Here is a 13,321-nt window from a genome sequence, read left to right as displayed (position 1 = left end):
CCGTGTGCAAAGTCGCGGGCGCCTGGGCGCCGGCAGCTGGGCAGGGACCGCGGCCCGCCCCTCCGAGGGGCGCGTGCGCGCGCGTCGCCGTGGTAACCGCGCCACGAAAAGGCGCTGAATCACGGGCGCTCGCGGCCCCTGCTCCCGCGGAAGCTGCTGCAGGGGGCCGGGCGGGGGTCCGTCCCGGGCCGAGCGTCCTCGTCGGACAGCGGCAGAGCCCCGCTGACCTTGGGCTGGGCGTAGACGGGGCGCCAGAGCGGCGGCCGGGCTCGCGTTCGCGGCTAGAGGTACGCGCGCCGCGGTCGCCTCCGCCGGTCCCGGGTTCGGACCAGAGTCGCTCCGGCGGGGCTCCGTCCGGGGGAGAGCGGGCTGGGGCTTCCTTCGGCGGGGCGGCCCCTCCCGTGAGGCGGCAGCAGCGCGCGCCTGCGTGCGCGTGGGAGCGCGTGGGCGCGCGCCCGGCGGCGGATGACGCCGACGAGGAGCAGGTGCGACGGCAGGGGATGCTCCCGGCGAGCGCGCCGCCCGGGCCGGGAATGCCTGGCATCCGTGGGGCCTGCAGCCCGCGGGCGGAGCGACGCGAAGCGGGGGCGGCGGGGAGCGGGTCCCGCCCGAGGCACAGAGCCCGGGCGCCCTGAGTTTCGGAGGTGAGTTGCTCGGGGCTCTCACGGGGGAGCTGGAGGGGCGTCCAAGGCGGCCCGGGGCCGCGGCCGGGGCGGGCGGCGGCGGGAGCCCTCACGTCTTTCCCGGCCTCACGAACTGCATTCCGTAGCCTGTGGAACCGCGTTCTCTAAACTTCGTTTAGTCCTGTTGGTGTGACCTTTGCCGGCCTCTGCTGCCTCGCCGGAACCTGAAGCTGAAAACCGCTTCACGGCTTCTCTCGCTTCCCTTGGCGCTTGCTCCGCGGAACGGGGATTAATCGCGGCGTTGCGGACCGAGCGCGTCGGCGGGGTGGTCTGGGGTCCTCGCTCTCCGCGGAGCCCCGCTCACGTGCGAGCGGGAACGAACGCGACGGACCCAGTCACGGCCGCCTTCACGGCCGGCTTCGCCAACCGTGTTGTTGGCGGGCTGCGGGGTAGTGGCTTAACGAGCGCCGGCGAAAGAAGTTGAAGAACTTTATGGTCATAGTAAAAGCGAATTGTACACAGCCCCCCTTCGCAAAAACAAAACAAAACAAAGAAAACCAAAACAACAAAAACCCCAAAAAACAAACAAACAAAAAAAAACACAAGGATTTCTGAGACAAACGTCAGTATTGATTCCTTTATTCCCGAAATGCATGTTCCGTGTCTGAACACTCCACACTGTTCAGACAAGAAGACTACAGTCATGGAGACCCCTGAAGTTGTGGCAAATACGGTATTTTGTTTTGTGTTTAATATCTTACATCACTTTTCATATAAATGAGGAAAACTGGAGATAATCCAGTCACAGATGTAAGAGTCCTAGAGAAAGCGGAATTCTTCTGTCACTGAGACACAGAAATGGGAACATATATCAAGGCTTTTTGGAGCCGCAGAAGACTAATCACACTTTGCCGTGTATAATGCCCGTGCAGGGACGTAATGTTCTTCCAGAAAAACAAAAATAATTCAGCCAAAATCTTTATGTATTAAAAATAGTCAAAAGAGAGTTTCAGTAACTTCTCAACGTGAAAGAATGGATTTGCTATCAGATTTTCTCGACTTAATTTTTTTGTAGCCAAGCAGAGAAAACGCGTGCTTTTTAAATAAATAGGCAGAACCAGGCGTGACTGTTTCACGTTGGGGAGCAGTTGATGTAGATTTCAAGGTCAGGTGACCTGGGTTTGGTCCTAGTCCTGCCACTCTTGTGGCTCTGTCACATTTGGCCGATTCCCTAGTCTCTCTAAGCCTCAGTTTCTTTATCTGTAAAATAAGGATAATAATAGGACTGACTGATAGAATTCCTCTAAGAATTAAATGAAGTTCTATGTATAAGGGCACTTTGCTCACTGCCTGACATGCAGTAACCCTTCAATAAAAGTTATGATCATTCTTGAAATAAGTTTTCTTTTCAGGAAATATGTTCTGTCTTCAAAATAACTTGGCAGTAAAAATAGAATTTTTTTTTTTTAACACAGGGAGAGAGGGAACACAAGCAGGGGGAGTGGGAGAGAGAGAAGCAGGCTTCCTGCTGGGCAGGGAGCCCAATGTGGGGCTCGATCCCAGAACCCTGGGATAGTGACCTGAGCCGAAGGCAGATGCCTAACCAATTGAGCCACCCAGGCGCCCCGAAAAATAGAATTATTTTGATGTGACAAAACCTTGTCCTATTTTATAATGTCTAACCATCATAAAGTACATAATTTTTCCTTGTATTATTAAAACAACATAACAACAATGCTAAACATAATCACAACCTTAAAGGCATGTAATTCCAGATAAGTATGTTTAATACCACAAGGAAGAGTTTTGCTTTAGTAGGCCTAGAGTAATTAGTAATTTCTTGTTCTGTTTGTTGGTTTTTTTTTTTTTTAGTCTGTATTTTTAGACACTCTTCATGTGAATTCAATAGTGAGAAATTATTTATTTCTACTAAGTGGTAAAAAGGGTTAGGCCAACATAACATCTACTTTTGCATCATTTTTCAGAATCTTTCAACAATAGAAGTTTGAGTTTCAGAGCAAAGCTTCTTACAGAAATAAAAGGCAGGTAGATAAAGATACAATATTGGAGTTTTAGCTCTGTTCCCTTCCAAATGACGTTGGTAGAATTACATTAGCAGTTGGAAAGCTTTTCTGTGTCCAAACAGCTGCACATTCTTTTTCTGAAGTTCAAAAAAACGGGCGGGGGGTTTCTAGTAAACATCTATTTAATTTAAGCAGTGTAGCTAGAGTAAGGGCATAATTCAGACCTCAACATGAATTTTTAAAGGTGGGGTCTTTCCGTGCCATAATTGAAAGCACAAGAATTATGAGAATGGAGGAGAAATTAACAAATTAACTCCAGTTAATTTGTGGAGTTAATTTGTTGCCTTTGTTAATTTGTTGTTGAATTTGTTAATTTGTTAAATCTGTTGCCACCCTCAGATTTGATGTATTCCATTTTGCAGTGTGTTTCTTCACGAGGTGAGGAGGCGCACATTGTTCCTTTCTAGGATGAGGAGGACCCTACTGTTCTAGGATTGTGATACCTTAGCATTTTCTTTGGCTTTTGTCCTGCCTTCTGGTCAGTGTAACGTACTTGTCTTTTAAAAGAACTGTCGTCTTCACCATCTCTCTCAAGTGTATTTGTATTTATCAGGAAGTTGAAATATCTTCCGTTCAGTATCTTCAACCTTCTTGTCCTAAAGACTTGAAACCTCCAAATTCTAGGTGCCCATGCTTCATATTTTGCTGGAGTAAAAGACTTCTCTAGTCATAGGACTGAGATCCTCACTCCCTGTCATATGTGTTTATGAGTCTGATGACTAACTAGTCTTCACCCTTTTGCATTGGACCTACCTACCTACCTGCCTCCTTCCTTCCTTTTTTTAAAGATTTTATTTATTTGACAGAGAGAGATGCAGCGAGAGAGGGAACACAAGCAGGGGGAGTGGGAGAGGGAGATGCAGGCTTCCCGCTGAGCAGAGAACCCAATGCGGGGCTTGATCCCAGGACCCTGGGATCATGACCTGAGCCCAAGGTGTGACTCGTGATCATGACTCGTGATCATGACTGAGCCACCCAGGTGCCCCTGCATTGGACTACTTTATCCATGGCCACACTGCACCTGCTCTTCCAAATCTGGAGAAATTTTTTGCCCTTATTATTCTAGTCTTCTTCCACTCAGTTGACCAGTCACCCCCCCCCTTTTTTTAAAGATTTATTTATTTATTTTAGAGAGAAAGAGATAGAGATAGATTTTGCATTGCTTCTGCCTAGAAGTTTAGCCATGTGTTAATAAAAGATCTGTTGTTGCTCTGTATGCATGTGCTCCACTTAGCCTGGGTTTGGAAGGTCCTGGGTTGTCCAAGCAGAGTCCCTGTGAGGGGGCATGCCTTGGCAGGCCAGATTGCTTTCTAGCTCACCATGGCATGCCTCGGACTTCTTGTAGCCCCTGTGCATTAGTCTTTCTAAGCTGCAGTGACACGTGTGAGGGGCTCTGTAATATTTCTTGATGTCAGTAGACGTCCACCGTCTTTCCTGCCATACCAGTTTGCTGTTGCCGCAGAACAGAATAGCGCAAACTCTGGGGCTTAAAACAATACCTATTTATTAGCATGAATTAGGGTCTCCCTAGACCCACATCAGGTTATCAGCGGAGCTCATTCTCATCTGGAGGCTGTGGGGAGGACCCCGCTGCCCCGCTCATTCAGGCAGGACTGAGATCCCCCTTTCCTGCCAGCCGTCCCTGTGGTTGCTCTCAGCTTCTGGAGGAGCTCTCAGGTTCTTTCTAGATGCTCCCTTCATCATCAGAGCCAGCAACAGAATGTTTCTGTCATGTTCAGTGTCTTCTCTCTGAGTTCCCTTTCTGTTAGTGGAGGAAGATAATCGTTTTAAAGGCTCTAATGATAGGTTCGGATTACTTCAACGGGCTCCCTGTCTTCAAGCCAACCGATGAGTAATCTTCATTATATCTGCAAAATTATCCTTGCCGGGAATCCTCATATCATCATGGGAGTAACACCCAGGGATGAGTGTCATGAGGCCACCTTAGAATTTTCCTGTCACCCTTGCTGATTACTGTTTGCCTGTTTTCCTGACGGCACACGGAGCCACAGTCAGCCTTCTGTTTCGGTCTTCACTGTGATGCTCCTTCTTTGGTTTTGGTAGGTCTGGTAAGATCATTTGTATTTCTTTAATCATCCTCTGTGGATTACCATTTCTCTGGAATATAGGTTATACCCCAGAAGAAGAGACTGCAGCAGATACAATAAGACCTCATGTTCTAGAACTCACTTGGAGTGGAGCAGTGTGTGTTACAGGGAGTGTGTGTGTATATGTGTGTGTGTGTGTGTGTGTTGTGTCCTGCCTGGCCATTCGTCTGTTGGAAGGAAGGTCCCCATGCTGGTCTGCCAGGCTCATCCTTGGCAAACCCGCCTTGTTCGTCTGTATATTCCCAACATTGAGTGCTGGATTCATTCATAACAGGCATTAAATTAAGCTTTTTGGAGAACACTTTTTAATTCCATGGAACTTGAATATTTTGTGTTTATCTGCCTTGTATTTCGTAGTATCTAATTCCATAATTGTCCCAACTTACTTTTGGCTCTGCATTTGGAACCAAATTGTGTTCCCTCCTTCTCCTTCATTTTTTTCCCTATTGACATTATTTTGTTTGTCTTTCAAACATTCAGGTAAATCTTCCTCTCATGTGTAACGTAGAGTCGCCACAATAGCATTTATTACATCATAATTCCTATCCCATTGTGTTTGGGTTGTGTTGTTGTTGTTGTTCCTAGTTAGTTACGGAGTGAGCCATAATAAAATGCCATTTTAGTTCCTATATTTTAGACGGCTTTTGCCTTATAATGAGTATTAGAATCTACCTTTACTTTTTCTTCTAATTCCCCAAATATCCTTATATAGTTTTTCCTGTTTATTTTTTGCAAATGAATCTTATTTAGTACTCGAAAGCATTCTGCGGAGTTTTAATTCATACTCCATTCCTTTGCGAACGTCTTTGACATCTGTTACCCTCCTAGGGCGAACCACGTCTCACCCCCCACTCACTCTTCCATCATCTCTGTCAGTACGGTCTGTGTAATTCTGCTAAAAAAGAGATGGATTCTCTGTCACATCTTTTCATGCTGCTGGCCACGCCTGGGAATGGGATCTCTCACATTCGTGCCCGTCAAGCTGTGTATCTGTCTGCTCTGCGCAGAGATGCTGCTGCTTCGAGGAACTTTGCTGGTCGTCAGCAGCCTGGTCGTACTAACCCTGATGTCGGTGTTTCTTGCATTAATGCAGTGGATTTAATAATGCGGAAACATCTCCTGTTCCTCTCCAACCATTTCACCAGTATGATTCTTAGAAAGCTGACAGATGGTGGAGGGGGGCGTTGGTCCTTGCTCTCTGCCTGTATTTTCTCCACCTTGTTCCCTGATCTGCCCTCGGAGGGCCCCACAGAATCTGCTCTCCCCATTCCACACCAGTGCCCTTTCTGTGTTTAAAACCCAACGCTGGCTGGATCGTGTTTCCCTTAAATCTGTTTGATCTCCTAATAGGGCGTCATTTATCCTGTAATTGTAAGGCATTATCTCAGTTGCCAGTAAAATCCTGGGTAATCCTCTGTGTTGATTGGCGCAGGTTTTCTAGAACTTATTTTACCTTATCAGCTTCCAGTGGAGAAAGTTAGGGTGTAGACTGTGGTACTGAAACGCTGCCCAGTTTTACTATCTCGGCTTAGCCCCTAGCCGAGTGTATTGTCTAGATCTCCTTCCGTCTCCCTTGTTTGCCTGTGAGGATGCCCCCCGGAGACGCAGCAGCAGCACCCTGACTGTCCTGCGGGGGCTCCCTGAGTGGCGTCTTCTCCAGGCCTGCGCAGGTCCGGGGTGAAGGGGTGTGACTCCGGGACTGTTCCTCACCTTCTGGGTCCAGGCAGACTGCTGGGAGTGGGAAAGGTCAGGGCTTGCTTTTATCTTCTGTGTTCCCGACCCGTTGAAAACTTCAAGACTCGTTTTGGAGAAACTGGAAACTAACTTCTTTAGCCAATTCATCCAAAATGTTCGTACACCTGTTGAGGGTCAGAATCTCTTACCTCTCAGATGGTTATGGGGAGGCTCGGCTCGGATGCTATGAAGTATATAAAATTACCTTGTGACTGTAAGCACTATTATCAATGGCTATTCTGTTAATGATGGTGATGATAAATACTATAAACCATTTATTTTCTTGTTAGAAGGATAGACTGATAGCTGACAGTACTTTCTTTCTTTTGCTATCATAGGGAATAAGTGAACAATTATTTGCTTAATGCCAGAAAGTTAAATTTTTATTTTTAAATTTTTTTTAGAGTTTGTATTTCTAAGTAATCTCTACACACAATGTGGGGCTTAAGCTCATGACCCTGAGATCAAGAGTCACACCCTCCACCGACTGAGCCAGCCAGGTGCCCCTAGAAAGTTAAATTCCTTTTTTTTTTTCTTCAGATTTTTTTTTTTTTAATTTACTTGACAGAGAGCGAGAGAGTGCACACGCGCGCAAGCAGGGGAGCTGCAGAGGGAGAGGGAGAAGCAGGCTTCCTGCTGAGCAGAGAGCCCAACGAGGGACTGGATCCCAGGACCCTGAGACCATGACCCAAGCTGAGGGCAGATGCCCAACCCACCGAGCCACCCAGGTGCCCCAGAAAGTTAAATTCTAAAGGAAAACCTTTTGGCTAGCAGGTCACAGGCCTGCTGATAAATAGAATTAAAAAACTGAACAGCCTCCAAATGGATGAATGGTTTGCCAGATTCAGAAGTTTAGTAATGAAGAGAAGGAAAAATTCTTCTCTACCCTTCACGATCTTACACCTAGACTAAAAATTAAATTGACAAGAGACAGATTAACAGCAGAAAAAAAAATCCAGGTTTTATTACATGTGCACATGGAAGCCCAGTGATAAAACTGAGACCTGAAGAAGTGACCAAAGCTGGTAGCTTTTATATTTTTTAGACGAAAAGACAATAAATCTTTGAGAAATTGATAGGAGAAAGAAAAAACTTATCTTTGGAAGCTTTGATTAGTAAGGAATTCTAAGCAGAATTCGGGCTGAGATAGTCAACTAGTCAGCAGTAACAAGAGGGGTTATTACAGCCTTCTAAGGCTCTGAATTTCCTGTCTCTGGTGCTGAGGATGTCTCCTTACCTCCCGGTTCAGAGGGGTGCCTTTCTCGTGGGAGATCTGTTTCCTGCTTTTTGGGGGATGGAGAAACGTCTGAGTGTCCTGATTATACAGGCTGTCTCTTAAGTAACTTTTATTTAAAATAATCAACATGACAGCCCACCCTTGGACCCTACAGTAATCACCAGCTGTGTTCAGATTTTGACACAAAGCAGATCCGCTTTCACTGACACACAAAGCACTGAGCCCCGGGCCCCAGATGTCACCTAGGACTGATGGGGCTGTCCTGTACGCCTGTTGGCCCGCTCTTGCTAGGTGCTCGGAAGGTGCTGGTTTAATTATCATAGTGCAGGACAAAACATTTACTTGGGTAGCAGTGATGGCCCCATTAGGTAGGGATTGAATTCAGGGAGAAATAAAAGTGCTGAACAATTGAAAACTAAGCTAGTTCCATAATTAAGGGAGATTATTTAAAGCCCCATAATGTACACTCAAGGTTTTACGTGCTGGAATTTTTCTTTTTAATGTAGGAGCAGAGTCTGCAAGAATACAAAACTGGTGTTATTTACGGTGTGAGGGCTGGGAGGCAATGTCTTAACTTAGCAGAGTTTAGGAAAGATGGTAAAATACTCTAGCAGCTGGCCAATGGATGCATAAATAAATATGAATATAAATGTCTTTTTACCTTTTACTTTTTACCTTTCACCTTGGCTCTGTGTTGGCATGCGGGCATGACAGAAAGCCCCTGGCATCTGAAGGCCAGAGTTCCTCTCTCTTCTCGCCGTGAGAAATTTGGCTTTTTTCACCCCTACACTTAGAAAATGCTCTCTCCTCTTGGTACTCCATGGGTTAGGATAAGGGGGCAAATTCCAGAAAGCCTGTCTTTTGAAAAGTACAAAGGATGGTGTTCCAGGTTGGACTGTGTCCCCTCAAAAGATAGGGTGAAGAGTTAACCTCTCTCCCTGTGGAATGCGACCTTATTTGCAAACAGAGCCTTTGCAGAGGTCATGGAGTTCAGATGAGGTCAGCAGGGTGGGCCCTTAATCACTCACACTGATGTCCCTATAAGGGAGATGTGGATGTAAGTGCGTAGAGGCACACAGGGAGGACACCATGGGACAACAGAGGCAGAGCCAGGAGTGATGTCACTGTAAGCCAAGGGATGGGAGGGACTGCCATCCAGCACCGGGAGCTGGTGGGAAGCAAGGAAGGGTTCTGTCCGGGCTCTGATTTCAGACTGCTGTCCTCTAGAACGGCGATGGGATGGATTTCTCTTGCTTTGAGGCACCTAGTTTGTTGCATGTTATTACAGCAGCCCCAGGAAACTGACACAGATGGTAAAATGCAAGGATCATATTAAAGAAGCATGTACTTTCTTGAGTACCTAATGGGGACATTGAAATAAGAAGTATTCTGGACCTTGGCTTTTAATAACAGCCTGCGGGGTGATTTTACATTTCATAAGTTCTGTATGAATCATATATGACGTATTAGAATTAAACAATTTAAAGAAGAGAACTCAAGGCTGGGAGACAGGAAAAGAGAGGGTTACTCTGAAAACTTATTGCTTTGAAAGCAAAAAAAAAAAAGAAAGAAAATGCATGACATTTGCAACCATTGCTTCTTATAGAACAAGTTAGATTTTATAAAGGCAAAAATCTGCTAATTTATCTACGTAGGAAGTTTAGGTTTTTAGGAAGCTGGATGCCACTGTATGGTGTTCTCATTGCTTATGTTACCGATGCCTTCTAGCACTGCCTGCTCCCCCCTCCCCACTATTCTGGTGAACTTTTATCCTGTTTTTTTGTGGTCTTTAAGACATTTTTTTTAAAGATTTTTATTTATTTATTTGACAGAGATCACAAGTAGGCAGAGATCACAAGAGAGAGGAAGGGAAGCAGGCTCCCCGCTGAGCACAGAGCCTGATGCGGGGCTCGATTCCAGGACCCTGAGATCATGACCTGAGCCAGAGGCAGAGGATTTAACCCACTGAGCCACCCAGGCGCCCCTATTTAAGACATTTTGAATAGTGAGTATAAATGACCCACCCAATTAAATGTTCCTCTTCCACATCATCTGTGGGTTTTAACTAATAGTTTGTCAGATAATTTTATGGATTTTTAAAAATTTGACAGAGAGCAAGCACAAGCAGGGGGAGCGATAGGCAGAGGCAGAGGGAGAAGCAGACTCCCCCCTGAGCAGGGAGCCCAATGCAGGACTCGATCCCAGGACTGTGGGATCATGACCTGAGTTGAAGGCAGATGCTTAACTGACTGAGCCATCCAGGCACTCCGGTTTTATGTATTTTAAGACCATGACATTGGTCCCTGAACTGGAATGAGCAGATGACATTGCTGGAAGTAGTGGCCTTTTTCTCTAGTCACAGAGTAGCCAGAATTACCATGGTCCTGGATGGAAACCCCAGTTTTCAAGCTATACATCCTGTTGGTTTCTTAGTTCTGCCAGGACCACAGTTCTTGACTTAGGAAGGCCCTTTGCTGTGGATCCCTCCCTGTATCATTCATTCCTTCATCCTGATCTGTTTATCAGGCAATGATCATGTCTGCAGGAAGGTGGGAGGGAAGGAAATATGTTCACGCAGACCTGACCACCCTCCCTCCTAATTTATCCTCACTATCGTTCTGTCTATGGCTATGACTGAGCTCTAAATCCCCAGCAGACATTTTGAGCAGGAAGTCACTACGGCCAGCTGGCAGTGGCCTCTCACGGTGCATTTCTCCACCGCGCACGTAGGGTATCCTGTCATAGCCTGTCATGCCTATAGCATTCTTTCCATCTAGCAGCCTCCTAACAATAGCCAGCTAAAGAGAAGAGAAAGTCCTCTTTTGTCACTGAAGATATATCACTGTTGTATTACAGAAAATTTAGAAAACAGAAAAGTAGAAAGAAGAGAGAGACAATTGCATTCTGCTCTCCTGCCCTGCGCTTATGAATTGGTCATTGCTTCCTTTCTGAAGTGCTCTCAATCTGTAATTTCTAGAAATCCCCTTTATTGCCTTCCTGAAAATCAGAACTTTTATCTTAGAAGCCTCCTAGAGCCTCTTTTTTTTTTTCTTCCTCTGGAACCTCTCTTTTTCTCTATAAGTCTGCACGGTTTGCCAAGACCAATTGTACCGTCAAACCTGCAGACTCTTTGTGTATCTTGGGACGTACTCTATCTGGGCCTCCCACTGGAATATAAGCTCCTCGAGGGAACCGGATCAGCAGAGCCTAGAATACTGCCTTGTGTATGGAGGTGCACAATACACTTTTAAAAATTATATTTTTACAGACTTTTTATTTGACAGAGAGAAAGAAAGAGAGCACAAGCTGGGGGCGTGGCAGAGGGAGAGAAGCAGGCTCCTCACTGAGCAGAGAGCCTGATACGGGGCTCAATCCCAGGAGCCTGAGATCATGACCTGAGCTGAAGGCAGACGCTTAACCAACTGCTCACCCACGTGCCCCGATACACTTTCATAACAGCTGCATTGAGATATAATTTACATACCATGAAATTCACTCTTTCAAAGTATATAATTCAGTAGTTTCTGTATGTTCCCAGATATATATACACCTCACCCTGTCTAATTTCAGAAATCTTCATCACCTCATTAAAAAAAACCTCGGACCCAATAAGCAGTCCCTCCTGTCAGTCCCTGGTCGCACTGATTTACTATCTATTTTTATGGATTTGCCTGTTCTGGACACTTGATACAAATGAGATCACATGATATGTGTGAGACCTTTTGTGACTGTCTATTTTCACTTGACACAGTGTTGTCAGGATTCACCCTCACCTCTCTTTATTGCCTATAACATTCCCTTGTCTGGATATACCACTAGATACCACATTCTGTTTACCTATTCTTTCTTTTAAGATTTTATTTGTCTAAGAGAGTGCGTGTGTGAGGGGGGTGGGGGGACAGAGGGAGAGACAGAATCTTGAGCCGACGCCCTGCTGAGCGCAGAGCGCCCCCCACCCCACGCCCCGCCGTGGGACTCGATCTCCTGACCCTGAGATCATGACCAGAGCCAAAACCAGGAGTGACCCACTTAACCAACTGCCCCTGTTTATCCATTCTTGAGTTGGTGCACACTTGGGTGATTTCTACTTTCTGGTTACTGTGAATAATGCTACTATGAACATTCCTGCACAGGTTTTTGTGTGGGCATATATTTCCAATTCCATACCTAGGAATGGAGTTAGTAACTGCCTAACCATTTGAGGAAGCGCCCAAAGTGTTCTCCAGAGAGGCTGTACCATTTTACATCCCCACCAGCAATGTACAAGGGCTCTCATCTCTCCACATCTCCCCGACCCATTTGTTAGAGGTATTGGGTGATTCCATCTTGGTGGGTGTGAAAGGGTATCTCATGGTAGTTTGGGTTTGCATTTCTCTAATGACTGATAATGTTGAGCATCTTTTCATGTGCTCTTTGGTCAGTATGTATCTTCTTTGGAGGAATGTCTGCTCGGATCCTGTGCCCATTTTTTTTTTTTTTTAACTGGACTATTTGTCTTTGAACTGTAGAGTTGTAATTCTAAGTAGAAGTCCTTCATTAAATATATGGTCCGTAAATATTTCCTGCCATCTGTCAGTTGTGTGTTGATGTTCTCGATAGTATGGTTTGAAACATAAATGTTTAAAATTTTGGTGAAATCTATTTTGTCTGGTTTTCCTTTTGTTATATGTGCCTTTGCTACCATACTTAAGAAACCATTTCCTAATCCAAGGTCACAAAGATACATATGTTTTCTTCAAAGAGTTTTTATAGACTTCACTTTTATAGTTTTGGTCTTTGATTCAAGTTAACTTTTGTATATGGTGTGAGGTAGGGGTCCAACTTCATTCTTTTGTATGTGGCTATCCGGTTTCCCCAGAACTATTTATTGAAAAAACTATTCTTTCCTTATTCAGTTGTTCCACCTTTGTTGAAGATTAGCTGACCAGAAATATAAGGGTTTATTTCTGGATTCCCAGTTCTATCCCACTGATCTATGTGTCTTTCTTTATGCCAGTGCCATATCGTCCTGATTACTATAGATTTGTAGTGAGCTTTGAAATTGGGAAGTGTGAATCCTTCAATCTTGTTCTTTTTTTTTCCCCCAGATTTTTTTGGCTGTTCTGGGTACCTCGTATTTCTGTATGAATGTTACAACCAATTTCTGCAAAAAAGACAGTCATGATTTTGACAGGAATTGCATTGAATCTGTAGATCAGTTTGGGGACTGTTGTTATCATATTCAACACTTCAAACCATAAAATAGGTTGTCTTTCCATTCATTTAGGTATTCTTTAATTTCTTTAAAATACTTCGTAGTTTTCGGGGTGCTTGAATGGCTCAGTCGGTTAAGCAGCTACCTTCAGCTCAGGTCATGGTCCCAGGGTCCTAGGATTAAACCCCACATCGGGCTCCCAGCTCAGTGGAGAGCCTGCTTCTCCCTCTTGCTCTGCCTACCTTTACTCTCTATCTCTGTGTCAAATAAATAAATAAACCTTTAAAAAATAAAATATTTTGTAGCTTTCACAGTACTGATTTTTACACTTTGTTAAATTT

This window comes from Lontra canadensis, unplaced genomic scaffold, assembly GCF_010015895.1.
Source record: "Lontra canadensis isolate GAN:19392208 unplaced genomic scaffold, GSC_riverotter_1.0 scaffold21, whole genome shotgun sequence".
NCBI classification, from domain to species: Eukaryota; Metazoa; Chordata; class Mammalia; order Carnivora; family Mustelidae; genus Lontra; species Lontra canadensis.
Note: the sequence above shows the minus strand (reverse complement) of the source record.